At 41.9% G+C, this 18,445-nt stretch overlaps 1 protein-coding gene across 1 annotated transcript in view; it reads right to left on the reverse strand.

The window, feature by feature from the left end:
* LOC119541675 (1-acylglycerol-3-phosphate O-acyltransferase PNPLA3-like) overlaps nt 1–18,445 on the reverse strand; it is a 98,049-nt gene that overhangs the window by 61,413 nt on the left and 18,191 nt on the right. The window lies entirely within an intron of this gene.

The following is an 18,445-nucleotide window of genomic DNA, read 5'->3' on the forward strand; positions in this document are numbered from 1 at the left end:
ATACTTCTACAAAATTTGTTAAATATAACCTACATACAGTAAAGTACACAGATCTTAATTGTATTGCTAATTATATCACCTGGGTAGCTAGCACCTAGGTCAAGTTATAGAACATTCCAACACCCAGAAGGCTCTCATGCCATTTCCCAGTCCATACCAATCCCCTTCCCTCAACTGAGGTAACTACTATCAACTTCCAAATATACACCTTAGTTTTGCCAAAGCTGTTATGGCAAATACCACACAATGTTTTGTCAAAAACAATGGGAATTTACTGGCTCATAGTTTTGGGGGCTAGAAGGCTTTTTTCCTCCCAGAGTCAGTAGTGTTCTGATGCTTGTGTAGCTTGTATACCTACCTCCTGTATATGGCAATGTGACTTCCTGATTCTCTCTTTCCTTTTTTTTTCTTTTTTTATTTCTTATTTTTTATTGAGATTGTTCACATACCATACAATTATTCAAAGATCTAAAATGTACAATCAATTGCCCGTGGTATGGTCATACAGTTGTGCATCCATCAGCAGTTAATTTTTTTCAATTTTTAGAACATTTTCATTAGTCCAGAAAAGAAATAAAGACATACAAAAAAAGGAAACTCAAATCCTCCCATACCACTAACCACCACCCCTGCATTATTGACTCATAGTGTTGGTATAGTACATTTGTTACTGTTGATGAAAGAATGTTAAAATACTACTAACTGTAGTATATAGTTTGCAATATGTATATTTTTTCTATATGCCCCTCTATTATTAACTTCTAGTTATAGTGTCATACATTTGTTCTAGTTCATGAGAGAGATTTCTAATATTTGTACAGTTAATCACAGACATTGTCCACCACAAGATTCACTGTTTTATACATTCCCATCTTTTAACCTCCAACTTTCCTTCTGGTGACATATGTGAATCTGAGCTTCCCCTTTCCACCAGCTTCATACACCATTCAGCACTGTTAGTTATTCTCACAATGTGCTACCATCACCTCTGTCCATTTACAAAAATTTAAATTCACCCTAGTTGAACATTCTGCTCATAATAAGCAACAGCTCCCCATTCCTTACCTCATTCTATATCCTGATAACTTACATTTCATGTCTATGAGTTTACATATTTAATCAGTTCATATCAGTGAGACCCTGCAATATTTGTCCTTATGTGTCTGTTTTATTTCACTCAATATATTCTCCTCAAGGTTTCTTCATCAACCCATTTTTAAGACAGTTTTTTTCACACACCATACATTCCATCCTAAGTCAACAATTGATGGTCCCCTGTATAGTCACATATTTATATATTCTTTGTGTATTCACCACCATTACCGCTATCTGTATAAGGACATCTCCATTTCTTCCACAAAGGAGGAGGAAGAATCAAACAAGTTAGAGAGACAGGAGAAAAAGAAAAAAGAAAGAAAACAAAACAAAACATGACAGCTAGGAAACAACAAAAGGAAAGATAGCATTAAACTAAAGTAGAATAAAGAGTCAGAAAACATCACCAATGCCAGGAGTCCCATACCCTTCCCCTATGTATCCCCCATATGCATGTAGCTTTGGTATATTACATATGTTATATTAAAGGAAGCATAATACAATGTTTCTGTTAACTGTAGTCTCTAGTTTGCTTTGGTTTTATTTTTCCCCTAATCCCACTCCATTTTAACACCTTGCAATGTTGACATTCATTTGTTCTACCTCATGTAAAAACATATTTGCATCTTTTATCACAATCATTGAGCACCCTAGGATTCACTGAGTTATACAGTCCCAGTCTTTATTTTTCCTCTTTCCTTCTGGTGTCCCACATGTTCCTAACCTTCATCTTTTAACCAAACTCACAGTCATCTTTGTTCAGTGTACTTACATTGCTGTACTACTATCTCCCAAAATTGTGTTCCAAACCTCTCACTCCCATCTTTTCCCTTCTGTCAGTAGTTGTTCTAGTTTGCTAATGCTGCTGGAATGCAAAACACCAGAAGTGGATTGGCTTTTATAAAAGGGGGTTTATTTGGTTACACAGTTACAGTCTTAAGGCCATAAAGTGTCCAAGGTAATGCATCAACAATTGGGTACTTTCAATGGAGGATGGCCAGTGGCATCTGGAAAATGTCTGTTAGCTGGGAAGGAATGTGGCTGGCATCTGCTCCAGAATTCTGGTTTCAAAATGACTTTCTCTCAGGATGTTCCCCTCTAGGCTGCAGCTTCTCTTCAAAATGTCACTGCCAGTTGCTCTTGGGGGCATTTGTCCTCTCTTAGCTTCTCTGGAGCAAAAGTCTTCTTTCAAAGGCCATCTCCAAAATGTCTCTGTAAACTGCAGTTCCTCTCTCAACTCCTGTGCATTCTTCAAAGTGTCTCTCTTGGCTGTAGCAAGCTCACTCCTGTCTGAGCTTATATAGTGCTCCAGTAAACTAAACAAGGCCCATGATGAATGGGCAGGTCCACACCTCCATGGAAAGTATCCAGGGTCTCACCCACAGTTGGGTGGGTCACATCTAAAGAATTACAATCTAATCAACACTGGTACATCTGCCTGCACAAGATTACATCAAAGATAATGGCATTTCGGGGGACATAATACATTCAAACTGGCACAGTAGTTCTCCCTTTAGTGTTTCCTGTAGAGCAGGTATCTTATTCACAAACTCTGTCATTGTCTGTCAGAGAATATTTTAAGCTTTCCCTCATATTTGAAGGATAGTTTTGCCAGGTATAGAATTCTTGGTCAGTGGTTTTCCTCTTTCAGTATCTTAAATATATCACCCCACTTCCTTCTTGCTTCCATGGTTTCTATTAAGAAACCCACACATAGTCTTATCAAGCTTGCTTTGTATGTGATGGCTCACTTTTCTCTTGCTGCTTTCAGGATTGTCTTAATCTTTGACATTTGATAATCTGATTATTAAGTGTCTTGGCATGTTCCTATTCAGATCTATTCTGTTTTGGGTACACTGCACTTCTTGATCTGTAATTTTATTTCTTTCATAAGAGATGGGAAATTTTCATTGATTATTTCCTCTATTATTGCTTCTGCCCCTTTTCCCTTCTCTTCTCCTTCTGGGACACCGATGACACATACATACCTGCATTTCATTTTGTTCTTAAGTTCCCAGAGACATTGTTCATATTTTTCCATTCTTTTCTCTACCTGTTCTTTTGTGTGTAGGCTTTCAGGTGTCTGTTCTCCAGTTCCTGAGTGTTCTCCTCTGCCTCTTGAGATCTGCTGTTGCATGTCTCCATTATGTCCTTCATCTTGTGTATTGTGCCTTTCATTTCCATAGATTCTATGAGTTGTTTTTTTGAACCTTCAATTTCTATTTCTTGCAAGCCCAATGTTTTCATAATACACTTCATCTCTTTTGTCATATCTTCCCTAAACTTTCTAAATTGATCCAGCACTAGTTGTTTAAATTCCTGTACCTTAGTTGAAGCACAAGTTTGTTCCCTTGACTGGGCCATAATTTCACCCCTCCTAGTGTAGGTTGTACTTTTCTGTTGTCTGGGCCACTGGCCTCCTTGGTTACCCCAATCAGGTTTTCCTAGACCAGAATGGGCTCAGGTCTTGGAAGATGGCAATAGTTTCAGGTCTCCCTGAAGGTGTGTCTCAGAAGATTGGTACACCCTGTGAGGCCTCAAGTCACTGTGCTTTTCTGCCCAGCAGGTAGCACCTGTCAGCCTGTCACTCCCAACTGGTGTAAGAGGTGTGGCCTGTGGCTGTTTTCCCCCAGGCTCTGTGGTCTGGTTCTGAATGGAAGGTGAGTAGTAGAGCTTTGCACAGCCTCTTTCCTCTTAGGCAAGATATACCCCCTGAGGGGAGGTCATTTGTATTTGGATCATCTCTGACTGCTATCTCCACCCTTGTCTGGGTCTGACCACTGGGAATTGAAAATGGCTGAGGCTTTCTCCACTGATCCAAAAAAGGGACAGAAAGACCCCCTTCAGTGTCATTCTGTAGGCCCCCTCAGTTTTACCCATCAGCCAGAGACAGCACCCAGTCCTCTGGGCTCTCCCTCCCTCCCAGAGTGGTCCTCAGGCTCTCCAAGGTCAGTGAATGCCTCTGTCTGCTTGTTGGGGATTCATATCATGCTAATTAAAACCCCAGTTGGAGCTCAGCAGAGCTATATTCGCTTGCTCAGAGAGTGCTGCTCTGTAGCACTGCAACACTTTTCAGTTCTGGCCATGGGGGCAGGGGGCTCCAGGTTCAGATCCACAGTTTTACTTACAGATTTTATGCTGCCATCTTGAGCATTCCTCCCAATTCAGGTTGGTGTATGGTGAGTATATGGTCATGTTTGTCCTCCCCCAAATTATTCCAGATTATTTCCTATTTGTTCCTGGTTGTTTATTAGTTGTTCTAGGGGGACTGAGTAGCTTCCACTCCTCTCTATGCTGCCATATTCTTCTCTCTCTCTCTCTCTTTTTAAATTCAATTTTATTGAGCTGTATTCACATACCATACAGTCATCCACAATGTACAATCAATTGTTTACAGTATTATATACAAAGTTAAAGTAAAAAAGAATACCCAAAACATCACATATCCAATCCCTCCCTATTATTCATTTGCTTTTTGTCCTCATTCATCTATTCATCTGTCCATACACTGGATAAAGGGAGTGAGAACCACAAAGTTTTCAAAATCACAGTCACACAATGTAAGCTATAAAGTTATATAATCATCTTCAAGAATAAAGGCTACTAAGTTGCATTTCAGCATTTTCAGGTATTTCCCTCCAGCTATTCCAATACACTAAAAACCAAAAGGGAATATCTATATAATACATAAGAATAACCTCCAGAATGACCTGCCCACTCTGTTTGAGGTCTCTCAGCCACTGAAACTTCATTTTGTTTCATTTATCTTCCCCTTTTTTGGTCCAAGAAAGCTTTCTCAATCCCATGCTGCCAGGGCCAAGCCCATCCCTGTGAGTCATTTCCCATATTTCCAGGGAGCTTTAGACCTCTGGGATTCATGTCCCATGTAGGGTGGGGGGTGCATTGAGTTTACCTGCAGAGTTGGCTTAGAGAGAGAGGCCACATCTGAGCAGCAAAACAGATTCTTCAGGGGTGATTCTTAAGCTGTATTTTAAGTAGGCTTAGCCTCTCCTTTGCAGCAAGAAACTTCATAAGGGCAAGCCCCAAGATGGAGACCTCAGCCTTCCAAACCGGCAGTCCCCTATGCTTGTGAGAATATCAATTCCCCAAGTGGGGAAATTTGATATTTCCACATTTCCCCTGAGTCCCTCAAGGGGGCTTTGCAAATACATTTTATTCTTTGCCAAAATTACTCTGGGATGTATTGGGGCTTCACACTAGTTTGTATAAACCAACAAGATTTCACTCCATATTCAACATTCCATGTAATTATGTTGTTTGAATAGATGACCATATAAGTAAAATCATATAGTGTGTTACAGACAGCATAGATTTTGGACCTAATAAACATCTCTTCCTTTGGTTTCACACAGAAGTTGATGTTTTTAAGACACTGTCAATATCATCCTTTACCCTTTAGTCTGATTTACCTTAGTCCTAACCACGTCCATTTTGTCCATAGCTCTAATTGAAGTCTGATCTCATTTTTTCAGACTCTTTAACATTTGCTGTATCAGGTAATGCTGACATTCATAGCTGGTGGACTCTGGCTCTGAGTCTCAGATGTCACACAGATACCCAAAGTTCCAGATACCAAGCAGGTTATAAACAAAGAGCTCAGCATCTCAGAATTTAGAAATAGCCATTACAACTCAGGAATAAATGTAACTACTGTAAGAGCTTACAATCTAGGAACCTTTACAATAAGCCTTCCTCTGATAACCTATGCTCTCAGCTCAGGGCTCAGAGTTTGCACATTATAGTTAGTCCATATTAGTGAGGCATTATAATGTTTTTCTTTTCATTTCTAGTTTATTTCATGCAACATACTGCTCTCAGTGTCCATTCACCCCACAACTTCACTACTTGTAGCAGTCTAACATGTCACTGTATGTATACACCACAGTTCACCATTCCATTAACAATTCAGTGTTCCCTTAGGCCACCTCCATCCACTGACACCATATACCACACTGTACAAATGTTCATTCTTGTCCCTCTTTTCAGTTCTCCCAAGTAAATACCCAATAACCATGTTGCAGGACCTGGCAACTCCATGCTTAACTTCCTGTGGAACCACCACACTGCCCTCCAGATGGGCTGCACCATTCTACTTCCCAACCAATGGTGGTTAGGTACATCCCTTTCTCCACATTTTCTCCAGCACTTTTATCCCTCTGTTTATTTTTAGATAGTTTTCACCATTCTTTCCATCCTACATAAACAATCAACAGTTCCCTGTACAATCACATAGCTATACATTCACCACCACTATCTATATAAGGACATTTCTATTTCTTCCACAAAGAAAGAGAAAGAGGCAAACAAGTAAAAAGATAAAAAAAGAAAAAGAAAGAAAAATGATAATAAAAAGCAATAAAAGAAAATGTAAAATTAAAATGAAATAGAATAAAGATGTCAGACAACACCACCAATGCCAAGGATCCCATACCTCTCCCTTATATCTCCCTTAGAGGCATTGCCTTTGCTACAATTAAAGGAAGCATATTACAGTGTTACTGTTAACTGTAGATTCTAGTTTTCATTAACTGTATTTTCCCCCAACACCACCCCCTTTTTAACACCTTGCAAAATTGGTATTCATTTTTCTAACTCATGTAAAAACATATGTACATTTCATCACAACCACTGACCACTCTAGGTTTCATTAAGTTATACAGTGCCCATCTTTATCTTCTCTCTTTCCTTCTGGTGTCCTGCATGCCCCTAAGCTTCCTCTTTCAACCATACTCACAGTCATCTTTGTTCAGGGTACTTACATTATTGTGCTACCATCACCCAAAACTGTTCTCCAATACTCTCTCTCCTGTCTTTTCTATCTGTCTATAGTGCTCCCTTTAGTATTTCCTGTAGAGCAGGTATCTTGTTCACAAACTCTCCCACTGTCTGCCTGAAAATATTTTAAATTCTCCCTCATATTTGAAGGACAGTTTTGCCAGATATAAAATTCTTGTTGGTGGTTTTGTTCTTTCAGTATGTTAAATATATCATACCACTGCCTTCTCACCTCCATGGTTTCTACTGAGAAATCCACAGTCTTATCAAGCTTTCCATATATGTGATGGATCACTTTTCTCTTGCTGCTCCCAGAATTCTCTTTTTCTTTGACATTTGATAATCTGATTAAGTGTCTTGGTGTAGGTCTATTCATATCTATTTTGTTGAGATATGCTGCACTTCTTGGATCTGTAATCTTATGTCTTTCATAAGAGATGGGAAATTTTCAGGGATTATTTCCTCCTTACTGCTTCTGCTCCCTTTCCTTTCCCTTCTCCTTGGATATTCATGACACATACATTCATGCACTTCACACTGTCATTCAATTCCCTGAAACATTGCTCATATTTTTCCATTCTTTTTTCTATCTGTTCTTTTGTTTGTAGGATTTTGGATGTCCTGCTCTCCAGTTCATTAACATTTTCTTCTGCCTCTTCAAATCTCCTGTTTTGTGTCTCCATTGTGTTTTTCATCTCTTGTGTTGTGCCTTTCATTCCCATAAGGTCTAATTGTTTTTTCAAACTTTTGAGTTTTTCCTTATGTTTGCCCAATGTCTTCTTTATATTCTTCATCGTTTACCATATCTTCCCTCAACTTGTTGATTGATTTTTGAATTGATTTAGCATATTTGTTTGAAGATATTTAATTAGTTCTTTCAATTCCTGTATCTCCATTGAAGTGTACACTTGTTCCCTTGACTGGTCCGTATCTTCATTTTTCCTAGTGTGATTTGTAATTTTCTATTGTCTAGGCATCTGGTTTCCTTAATTACTGCAAGTAAATCAGATTTTCCCAGAAAAGATGGGCCCAGGTCTCAGAAGGAAGCTGTATTCAGTACCAGGTTTTCCTGAGCATAAGTCCTAGAAGATTGACAGACTTTCTGTGAGGCCTCTAGACTTGGTGCTTTTCCTATCCTACCCAGCAGGTGACAATTGTCAGCTTGCAGCTCCCCACTGCTGTAAAGAGATGTGGTCACTTTAATTCTCAGCAAACTCTGTCCTGGCCAGGGGTTGAGGCTGTCAAATGCCAAGTTTAAGTTGTTTTTGCTTTGTTCATTTGTTTTTCCCCAAGCCCTAGTGTGTGAATTCTGAGGGAGGGTAGCGACTTGAGCTGGTCCCACCTCCATTTTCTTAGGGAAGATACGCACTTGAATTCCTCCTTTGTCTCTTTGACTCTGTTATCTCCACCCTTGCCTGCAACAGCAGGGACAATTAAAAAGGCCTGAGGCTTTCTCTAATGGGCTGCTTAGAAAGGGGAAAAAAAAGTAAAAGAGCAAAAGCTCCTCTTCAGAGCTGGTCCCCATCCCCTCGGTTTTTCTGGTCAACTGGTGTTCATACCCAGTTCTCTGTGTCCCCTTTCTTGGAACACAGCTGTTTTCCAGTATTCTGAACTCAGCTGTTTCCAAAAGCCTCTGTTTTAATTTAGTTATGTATTTTTTTTTCCATTAGCCCTGCCTCCTCTTTGCAGGAATGGACCTCAGTTTCCTTTCCTGCTTTGTCTAGGATTATCTGTGCTTGTATCTTATATTCAGTAGTCCAAATTTGTTAATTAAAACTGCAATTGGAGCTTGGTTGAGTTGCTTTCCCTGTAACATGTTTCTTTTTTCCACATGGAAGTGTTTCATCTCAGCCTGCCATGCCTGTGGGGGAGGGGCCCCAGCAGTGGGTTTGGGGAGCTTTACTTACAATTCTGTGCTGTAATCTCAGCTGTCCCACCCATTCCAGGCTGGTGTACAATGTGTGTCTATTCATGGATGTCTCTCAACAGTTTTTCCAGATTCTTTATTAGTTTTTCCTGGCTATTTACTAGTTGCTCTAGAGGACAAACTAAATTCCACACCTCTCTATGCCACATCTTGCCTCTCCACCAAAGGATATGTTTTTGTAATGGAAGAGGTGATGGTAGCATAACACTGTGAATGCAGTTAACACCATTGAAATATATATCTGAATATGATTAAAAATGGAAATGTAAGATTGTATATATGGTAACAGAAAAAACTTGTTAAAAATTGATGGAACTACACTATATAAACAGTGAAACCTAAGTCAAACCATTGTCTTTAATTATTATCATACAGTTATAAAAATGTGCTATCATCAGTGGTAGCAGATATTCCACACCAATGCAAAATGTTGGTAGTGGGGTGGTATATGAGAATCCTGAATTTTATGCATTCTTATGCTGTAAACCCACAACATTTCTATTTAAAAAGTAAAAGCACATTACAGGGCCTGCACCCAGACATACTGAATCAAAATATCTGGGAAGTGGAACCTAGAAATCTGGATATTAAAGTAGTACACCAGGTAATGCTTTGGCCCACAAGGTTTAAGAATCTCTGGCTTGTTTCACTCTTTGTTTCTGTGTCATTTGGCTTTGCATACTGTGTCTGCTGAATGAATCACTGGATTAATGAATGAAGCCCCTTTGTCTACTTAGTTTCCAGAGTCTTTGAAAACAGATCTCGTAACGTGCCTTTGGGGAACCTGGTCAGAAATGGGGTGGAAAGGGTGCAGAGCAGTAGTAGGGGGAGGAGGAAGGGGTGGAGGCAGCCAGGGTGGTACCAGGTGGTGTGGGACTAGGATACAGGATGGATAAAGGCATTCTGGATAGCCGGCACAAAAGCAGAAAGGTGTGCAGTGCCAGCTCTGGGGAGAGGCATCAGGGACTGGGCTTGGCTAGAGAGGCAGGTGACAGGAGCATGCACTGCCAGGAGGTGGAAGAACTGGGCCATCAGTTAGCTGTGGGAGCCCAGGAAAGTCACACCCTCTCTGAGTGTCAGTGTTCTCCCTAACAAAATAATGGGATGGGATTGCTAAGGTCTCAGCCAGTTCTACAATGATTTTAAGAATCTGATTAGATTTCATACTAGCAAGTAATAAGCCCTGGCAGCTGCAGGATTTTATTACATACTGGATAGCCAATTGTCAGTGTAATAAGAGATGAGTTCCCATTGAGCAGCTTTGAAAATGGGCTTTATGGATAGACCTATGAATTTTAGTCATGGCTTTACCACTTCTAAGCTGTGTGGCTTTGGGCAAGGCCCACACATTGCTGGGCTGTTTTCCTTTCCATAAAATGGGGATAGTAACAGACTCTGCCTCATGTGGTTGCTCAGAGAATCATTGAATTAATATATGAAAAGGTGTCCCTGGTTCTGAAAGAATCTGGGCACTATTGTCCTTGAAACCATGAGCCAGCAACCATGCTAAGTGCTTTTCATAAATGGTCTCATTTACCCATCACAATAAGGAGGGAGCTATTACTGTCAACCTTTTATAGAGGATGAAACTGAGGCCCCAATAAAGTAAAGAATTCACCCTAAGTCCCAGATTTTGCAAGCCAGGTGGGACTCTAACCCAGGAGTGTCTCACACAGGCCTCACTCTTTGCCACTTCCAAATGCTGCTCAGATGTCACAAGATTGGGCAAAGGGTAAAGTAGATGAGGGCTCAGCAGCCTCTCCACCCTGGAATCCCCTCATGGGACAATTTTAAAGGAGTAGAAGGTCTGGGGAAGAACTGGCACACCCAATAGTCTTCAGTTGCCAAAAATCTACATAAAGGAAGCTCAAATGCTGCCTGCCTGCTGCTCCCTGGCAGGACCCTCTGGGTTATTGTAAGTAATTCCACAAGCTGGAACTTTGAAAGGCCAACCAGTGCCCAGCTCATTGCCCATAAGCCCAGCTCCTGGGGTCTAGGACACATACCCTTGGCCACCAAAGTGAGGTTTCTGTCATCCCACTGATCCCCACTCATACTCAAAAGGTGATTTTATGTGTGAAAACTTTCAGAGGGATTTTGGAAGAATATCTAGAGATTAACAAATTTTAAGCATAAGTCAAATAAGCTGGATACTTATTTGAAGTTCATTTGGGAGCCTCAATTTCCTGGTATGTGAAATGGGGTTTGTAACAGTTACTGAGGCATAATGTTATACTGAGGATTGAGTGAGGGAAATCCTGGGGCCAGCAACCATGAACTCACACACAAAATCAGATTTTCTTTCCCCAAATGATCTTCTTGTCACTTCTGTCTCAGCTTTCTTCTGTCCAGTATGCCTCTTCTAAACTACAGCCATGAGGTTGCCCTGCAGATGGCAGTGAGAGCAGGAAGCAAATATCTGTGGGTCCTCTGTGTGCCAGAAACTGAAAAGTTTCTGGGCCAGGGTGGGAGAAAAGTTTGGCAAAACAAAGTCACAGGCTTTACCCCCAGGCAAACTCTGTCTCTGAGGGTCCCAGTGTACATTAACATACTAAAGGCCCTGAGAAGTCCTGCTGTAGATATCTCTGTTTACCCTGCCTTAACTCAGTATGTCCTGAATTTATGGGATCATAGATGCTTCCTTGTTTCTGTTTTTGAGGTGTATGTGGCCTTCAGTGGTGCTGTTCACCAGCATTTCTGTTGCTCCTCTTTTGGGCCCAGGGTAGAACTGCATTTCCATGATCCTACCATGTGACTTGCTCTTGTGAACGCATCATGAACAGAAGTGAAGTGTTTCACTTCTGAGTGAAAACTTTGAGAACTATATTCCCTTCACCCCTCCATGGTGATCTGTGCTCTTCTAAATGGTGGTCTGGGAGTGAAGACCACTTAAAGCAGAGCTCCAGCAGGTCTGATGGACATGGAGCAAGAGGAAGAAGTAATCCCTCTGGAACTTCTTGTTAATGTAGCCAAACCAAGCCTATCCTAAGTGATAAAACCACCTACTAACATCTGCAGGGACACCAGTCTCCTGAGGATGTGGTTTATGGAGTGCTGACCTGGCCCAATCAGAGGTGGAAAGGCAGTTTCAGTGGTGACCCTGGTTGTCATAATGAACTCAAACCCCAAGTCTGGGAGGCCATGGGGTGGGGTGACTGGATCTCCCAGCCCTTCCTCTGTTCTGCTCTGACTTCATGTGCTCCCCAGATCCCTTCAACATTCCTGCTGCTTTTCCTGGTGGCTTCAGGGGCATCTCACCTTCTTCCTATGGCCTGAGGTTGGTGTTGGGTCTGGTGACTGTGACAGCACCTTTGGGCAAGCTCTGTCCAGCTCTGCCCAAAGATGTCTTCCATCCACATGGCCAACTCCATGTCCATGCTAAGGATGACCCTCCCATGTGCTCCCATTTCTTTGAAAGCACCAATCCCTGCTCTTCTACCTTCAGCCCCTCCCCAAAACATTGGTCCCCCTTGGCCAAAACTGACTTGTTCACTGGCAGACTTCACATAAGTTGGGCCAACAAATCCCTTCCTATCCTTAAAATATTGCTCCACAGAAGTCATTACTGCCTCTTCTCCATGTACAGAAAGGCAGACGGCAGCAAGACAAGTAACCAAGGTGTTGAAAATGATAACAATGACAGCTAAAGCTATTGAGTACTTCCTCTGGGTCAGGGACTGTGCCAAACACCTTCCATGAATTGACTTATTTCACCCATTTGGCTTCGCTCTCCCAGTTTATCCCAGTCCTGTTGTCCACTTGCTGTGGAGGCATTCTGTAGATGGAATTAGCACCTACAATCAGTTGAGTTTTAGTAAAAGAGATTCAGTAAGGTGGGTGGGCCTCTGCTAATGAGCTGAACACTTATAAAGAGCAAAGAGCTGAGGTTTCCCAGAGTAGAAATTCTCCTGTAAGACTTCCCTATCAATTCCTCCCTGCATTTCCAGCCTGCTGACCTGCCTTACAAGCTTGAGACTTGCCAACACCCACAGCTGCATCAGTCAATTTCCTAAAATAAATCTCTTAATAAATGTACACATGTATCCCATTGGTTTTTGTTTCCCTGGAGAACCCTGGCTCATACTTGGAAAGGACATAGAGACAATGGAAGGATTTTTAAAAATAGTTTTTATTATTAGTTATACTTTGATTATAAATTGAGATATGTTCATCATAGAAATCTAGAAAATACCTAAGAACAATGAGTAAAATATAATTATAAATAATCATAAAATGATACCATTGTAACTATTCTGGAATATATCCCTTTAGTCTTTTTTCCATTTATATATCCATATACTATAGACACCAACATACATTTTATTTTATTGTTTAACATAACTGGGTTGTGCTGGTTTGAATTTATTATGACCCCCACAAAAGCAACATTCTTTAATGCTATCTTGTGGGGCAGACTTAGTCTTTAGAGTAGGGTGGGAAATTTTTATTAGGTTTTTTCTAAGGAGATTTGACCCACCCAAATGTAGGTGAGACCTGTGATTAGATCATTTCCATGGAGGTCATCTAGTTTACTGGAGTCCTTTCAGAGAGCTCATGGAGAGAAGGAGCTCAGAGAGACAGAGAGACACTTTGGAGAGAAACTAAGATATGTAATCCAGAGTTTGCACCTGGGAGAAGCTAAGAACTGACACAGAATGAGACACTTGGAGATGCTGTGAGATGCAGACAGAAGGACATATGGAGATACTAAGCTAAGAGTTGAAACCCAGAGTTTGCCCAGGAGAAGCCAAGAGAGGACTCCCAGATGCTTAGAGAGAAACATCCCAGGGGAACCAAGCAGAAAGGTGAGTTTCATTTCAAAACTGCAATGCAACCCGGGAGCAAAGGACCAACAGATGCCAGCCACATGACTTCCGAGCTGACAGAGATTTTCTAGATGCCATTGGTCACTAGGACCCTACTTGCCCAAATACTGGCCATTCTAGGACCCTCACAGAGGACATTCCATTAAGATAGCTATGAAGCAGAGCCAGCAAAGGACCCTCCTTGCTTGGCTTCCCAGGTGCCATGTTCCAAGCAACTGACCCAATTGACTCAGACACTTACATATTAGCTTTCCAGAAAAGTTGGACATCCACTTATAACAACATAATCTTCCTAGCTTTTCCTAAAAAGAACTTCATTACATGTGTCTTTGATAAACAATAAATTGAGTCTAGAAGCCATGGTTGTATACTCCTGAAGCACCAGTTCATTAAAAGGCCAAGGATAGGTAACATCACAAAGGTTGGGTGGGTTTAGCAACCTGGGAAGAATTTTTTAATCTCATCTCCTGAAATGACTTAGAAACCCTTTTCTAGCCCTCCCATCTTGGCAGCTACTTTGCTGCCTGAGTAGATCAGGCCAGAATGGAGGATGGATTGCTGGGTGGCCTCAGCTTGTGCCCTAATGGCAGTCCACAGAGCAGGCATCCAGGCTCCTGGAGGCATGGGGAGGCCATCAGCATCAGTCATGTTCTGGTTATGCAAAAGGCTGATGCCCTGGCACTGGAGTTTGGCTTCTGAACCACAGGAAGAAAGCAAGCTTAGCCACTGTTTCTGCTCTGACAACTTCCATCATAGAGTCAGCTGACCTTCTGGGAGCTCAGTGCTCTGCCATGCACACTGAGTACTCCAGGGAGGCCCTGCTGCCACCTGGAGCTCCCACCACCACCCATGTGCTGGGGTGACAGCACCATCCCTGTCCTCTCTATCCCCAGAGCATCACCCACTGAACATCCACAGGCATCTCCACCAATTGACAGGGTCCATCTATGCATTCACACAAACCAGCTCCCCAACAGGTAAGCCATCTTCCACTTCCCACAGCAAACCAAATCCCCAGGCTTCCCTTTTTAAACCCTTCCAATGGCTTCCAGTAATAATAAAAACAACCAGGACAACAATAACCCCATTTCCTGAGATGAGGATCCTTCCCATTGACAGGAGAGGAAAAGAAGCCCATGATTTTCCAGGTAAGGTTCAGTCCCTGAATATCCACAAGGGCCCTCCTGCTCTGCATCAGCAGTTGTATGAATTCAGATTGTGGCAGCATTGCCTGGATAGGTCATTTGTTAAGTACATAGATTGCCAGGTTCCATCCTCAGAGCTGGTTCCCCTTAGCCCATCCTGAGAAGCCTGACCTGGTCCACACCACACCTACCTACCTAGGTTGCAGGCATCCAGAGCTGTGTCCTGTAAGCAAAGCACAGGCTGTCTGACATTCCCCAACCTTCATCCTGCTCCCTCTGCCTGAGTTGCCCTTCCCCTGCTCTATCATCCAGCTCTGTCCTCTGCCAATAAGACTAAGCCCCAAAGGACTCCTCCCATGGGAAGGCTTCCCACATCTCTCTTCAGCAGGCCAATGCACCATGTGCAAATCTGATTTCCATTTTCAGCACTGTAACCTCTGATTTATTCAGCTGCCACCCCAAGGCAGAGGCTCCCTCCATTAGAGTACAAGGTGCTTACCACCAATCAGGCACACAGCGAAAGGTTTCTGAAATATTGTGGTGGTCTGATCAGAAGAATAGGATGCCTGTGCAGTCCCCACACTAACAGTATGATGATTTATATGGAAGTGGAGAGCAGATAAGCCATCAAATGAGAGTAAATTTGGGCATTTGCCCACTGCTGCCACTGCATGCCATCAGGAATATATGGGAAGCACATCACCAGCCTGTGGGAATAAAACCCAAAGCAGCAATATCTCATTCATGTGTGTACACACACACACATGCACACAGACACAACTACTTTACCAGCTTGTAGGGGTACACATGCACTTATACATGCACACACACACATACACACACTCCCACACATGAGCGTTGTTATCAACATTCTAAAAAAGGGAAAAAAACAGAGGGATAACAAGTGCTGGAGAAAATGTGGAGAGAGGGATGTACCTTTGCACTGTTGGTAGGGAAGTAGAATGGTACAGCCTGTCTGGAGGGCAGTGTGGTGGTTCCACAAGAAGCTAAATATGGGGTTGTCATAAGGTCCTGAAACCCCATTACTGGGAATATACTTGGAAAAACTGAGAGCAGGGTTATGAATGGACATTTGAACACTGGTGTTTATGGCAGCAGTATTCATGATTTGCAATGGATGGAGGTGGCCTAAGGGTACATCATCTGATGAACAGAATGTTGAAATGTGGTGTATGTGTGCAATAGAATATTGAGTGGATGGAAGAAGGAATGAACATGAGAGGCATGCAACTAGGTGAATGGACCTTGAGGACAGCATTTTGAGTGAAATAAGCCAGAAACAAAGAAAAACATCATAATGAGTCACTAATACAGACTAACAATAATGTGCAAACTCTGAGAACTGAATCTAAGAGCACAGGTTATTAGGGGGAGGCTTATTGTAATGGTCCCTAGATTGTTAGCTCTTACAGCAGTCACATCTATTCCTGATTTGTAATGGTTATCTCCAAATTCTGAGATGCTGAGCTCTTTGTGTATAATCTGGTCAGTCCCTGGAACTTCAGGTATTTGTGTAACCCCTGAGACTCAGATCTCAGAGTTCAGCAGCTACAAAAGTCAGTATTAACCCATGGAGCAACTGTTAAAAAAGCTGAAAAAAGAATTCAGACTTCAATTAGAGATATGAATGAAGCTGATCTGGTTAGGACTAAGGCAAATCAAACTAAAGGGTAAAGGACAATATTGACAGTGTTTTAAAACTTCAACTTCTGTGTGAAAACAAAAGAGATGTTTATTTGGTACAAAATCTATATTTTCTGTAACACACCATATAATTGAACTTGGATGGTCACTTTATGCAAACACCATAATCATAAGGAACTTTGAAAGGGGGTAAGATCTGGTTGGTTTGTAGAGGTTAGTGTGAAGCCCTAATACACCCCAAAGTAATTTGGGCAGAGAATAAAAATGTATTTGCAAAGCCCCCTTGAGCAACTGGGGGAAAATGTGGAAATATTAAACTTCCTGACACCTGGGAAATTGGTATTATTCTCACAAGCATTGGGGACTGCCAATTTAGAAGGCTGAAGCCTCAATCTTGGGGCTTGCCCTTATGAAGCTTTTTTACTGCAAAGGGTAGGCTCAGCCTACTTATAATTGTGCATGATTCACCTCCAAAGAACCTGTTTTGTGGCTCACATGTAGCCTCTCTCTCTAAGCTGACTCAGCAGGTGGACTTGCCTTCATCCTTATGTGGGACATGACTCCCAGGGGTGTAAATCTCCCTGACAACATGGGACATGACTCATGGAGATGAGCCTGTACCAGCCATGCTGGGATTGAGAAAGACTTCTTGACCAAAAGGGGGAAGAGAAATGAAACAAAATAAAGTTTCAGTGGCTGGGAAATTTCAAGTGGTGTTGATAGGTTATTCTGCAGGTTATTATTATGTGTTATATACATATCCCTTTTTAGTTTTTAGTGTATTGGAATAGCTAGGAGGAAATACCTGAAACTGTTGAACTGCAAGCCTTGATTCCTAAAGACAATCATATAACTATATAGCCTTCATGGTGTGACCATGTGATTGTCAAAACCTTGTGGGTCACACTCCCCTTAGCCAGTGTATGGAAGATGAGTAGAAAAATGGTGACAAAAATTAAATAAATAATAGGGGGTTGGGATGTTTTGGGTGTTCTTTTTTACTTTTATTTTTATTCTTATTTTTGCTTTTATTGGTATAATGAAAATGCTCAAAAATTGATTGTGGTGATGAATGCAAAAGTGTATGGTGGTACTGTGAACAATTGATTGTAAACTATGGATGATTGTATGGTATGTGAACATATATCAAAAAATTTGAATTTTTTAAAAAGCCAAGATTTAAAAAAAGAAGAAGAAACAAAAAGAAAACATCAACCCCAAGTGCAGCTATCTTACAACAGCACCTTCAGTCTGGGTCAATTGCCAGAGTTGCCTCTAACTCTAGTCTGATGAGTTCCCAGAAGGTGAACTTGGAAATTGAGACCAAAAATAAGCCTAACAGAGCCCTAAAGCAAAGGTAGACCACTTTGATACAAGGAAGAGCAAGGGATTTACATGGAAATAAAAGAAAAAAAAAAAAAAAAAAAAAGCCTGGGCTCTCACAGATCACACAGCTGTGGTCAGTGGTGGAGCCAGGATTTGAAGCAGGGAAGTCCCATCCCTGAGCCATGTGTCTGACTGTGCCCAAGAAACAAGTTCTAGGAGCCTCTTTCTTTGACCTTTTCATCTCCTTTGCTGACTGTGAATCACATCAACAAACTAGGGCTAGAATGAAAGAAGGAATTGCCTGCACTCTACGTTAACCTGATTTAACATTCTAGTCACCCCTGTGCCTCCAGAGCTGTGATCCCAACCTCTCTTGTCCTCAGTTTCCCCAGGGGATGATGAGTGATGGGAGCAGATGCTGTGTGGCCATGACTGGCTCATCAAGTCTCCCAGCTCGTTTCTGAGCTTGTGCCAGGTGACAGGGTGCTCATGGCTCCAGGAGGACAGGCAGGCACCTTTCTGGGACCTTCCATATAGACTGTGAGCTCCAGTCAGCAGGGCCTCTGTCCATCCCACTGGGCCATGTTATGGCTGAGGGCCTGGACTGTGTTATCATCCTCACATCAACCCCTGAGGAAGACTCAGAGAATATGAAATTCTCACCT

The sequence above is a fragment of the Choloepus didactylus genome, chromosome 8 (assembly GCF_015220235.1).
Source record: "Choloepus didactylus isolate mChoDid1 chromosome 8, mChoDid1.pri, whole genome shotgun sequence".
Taxonomy (NCBI): domain Eukaryota; kingdom Metazoa; phylum Chordata; class Mammalia; order Pilosa; family Megalonychidae; genus Choloepus; species Choloepus didactylus.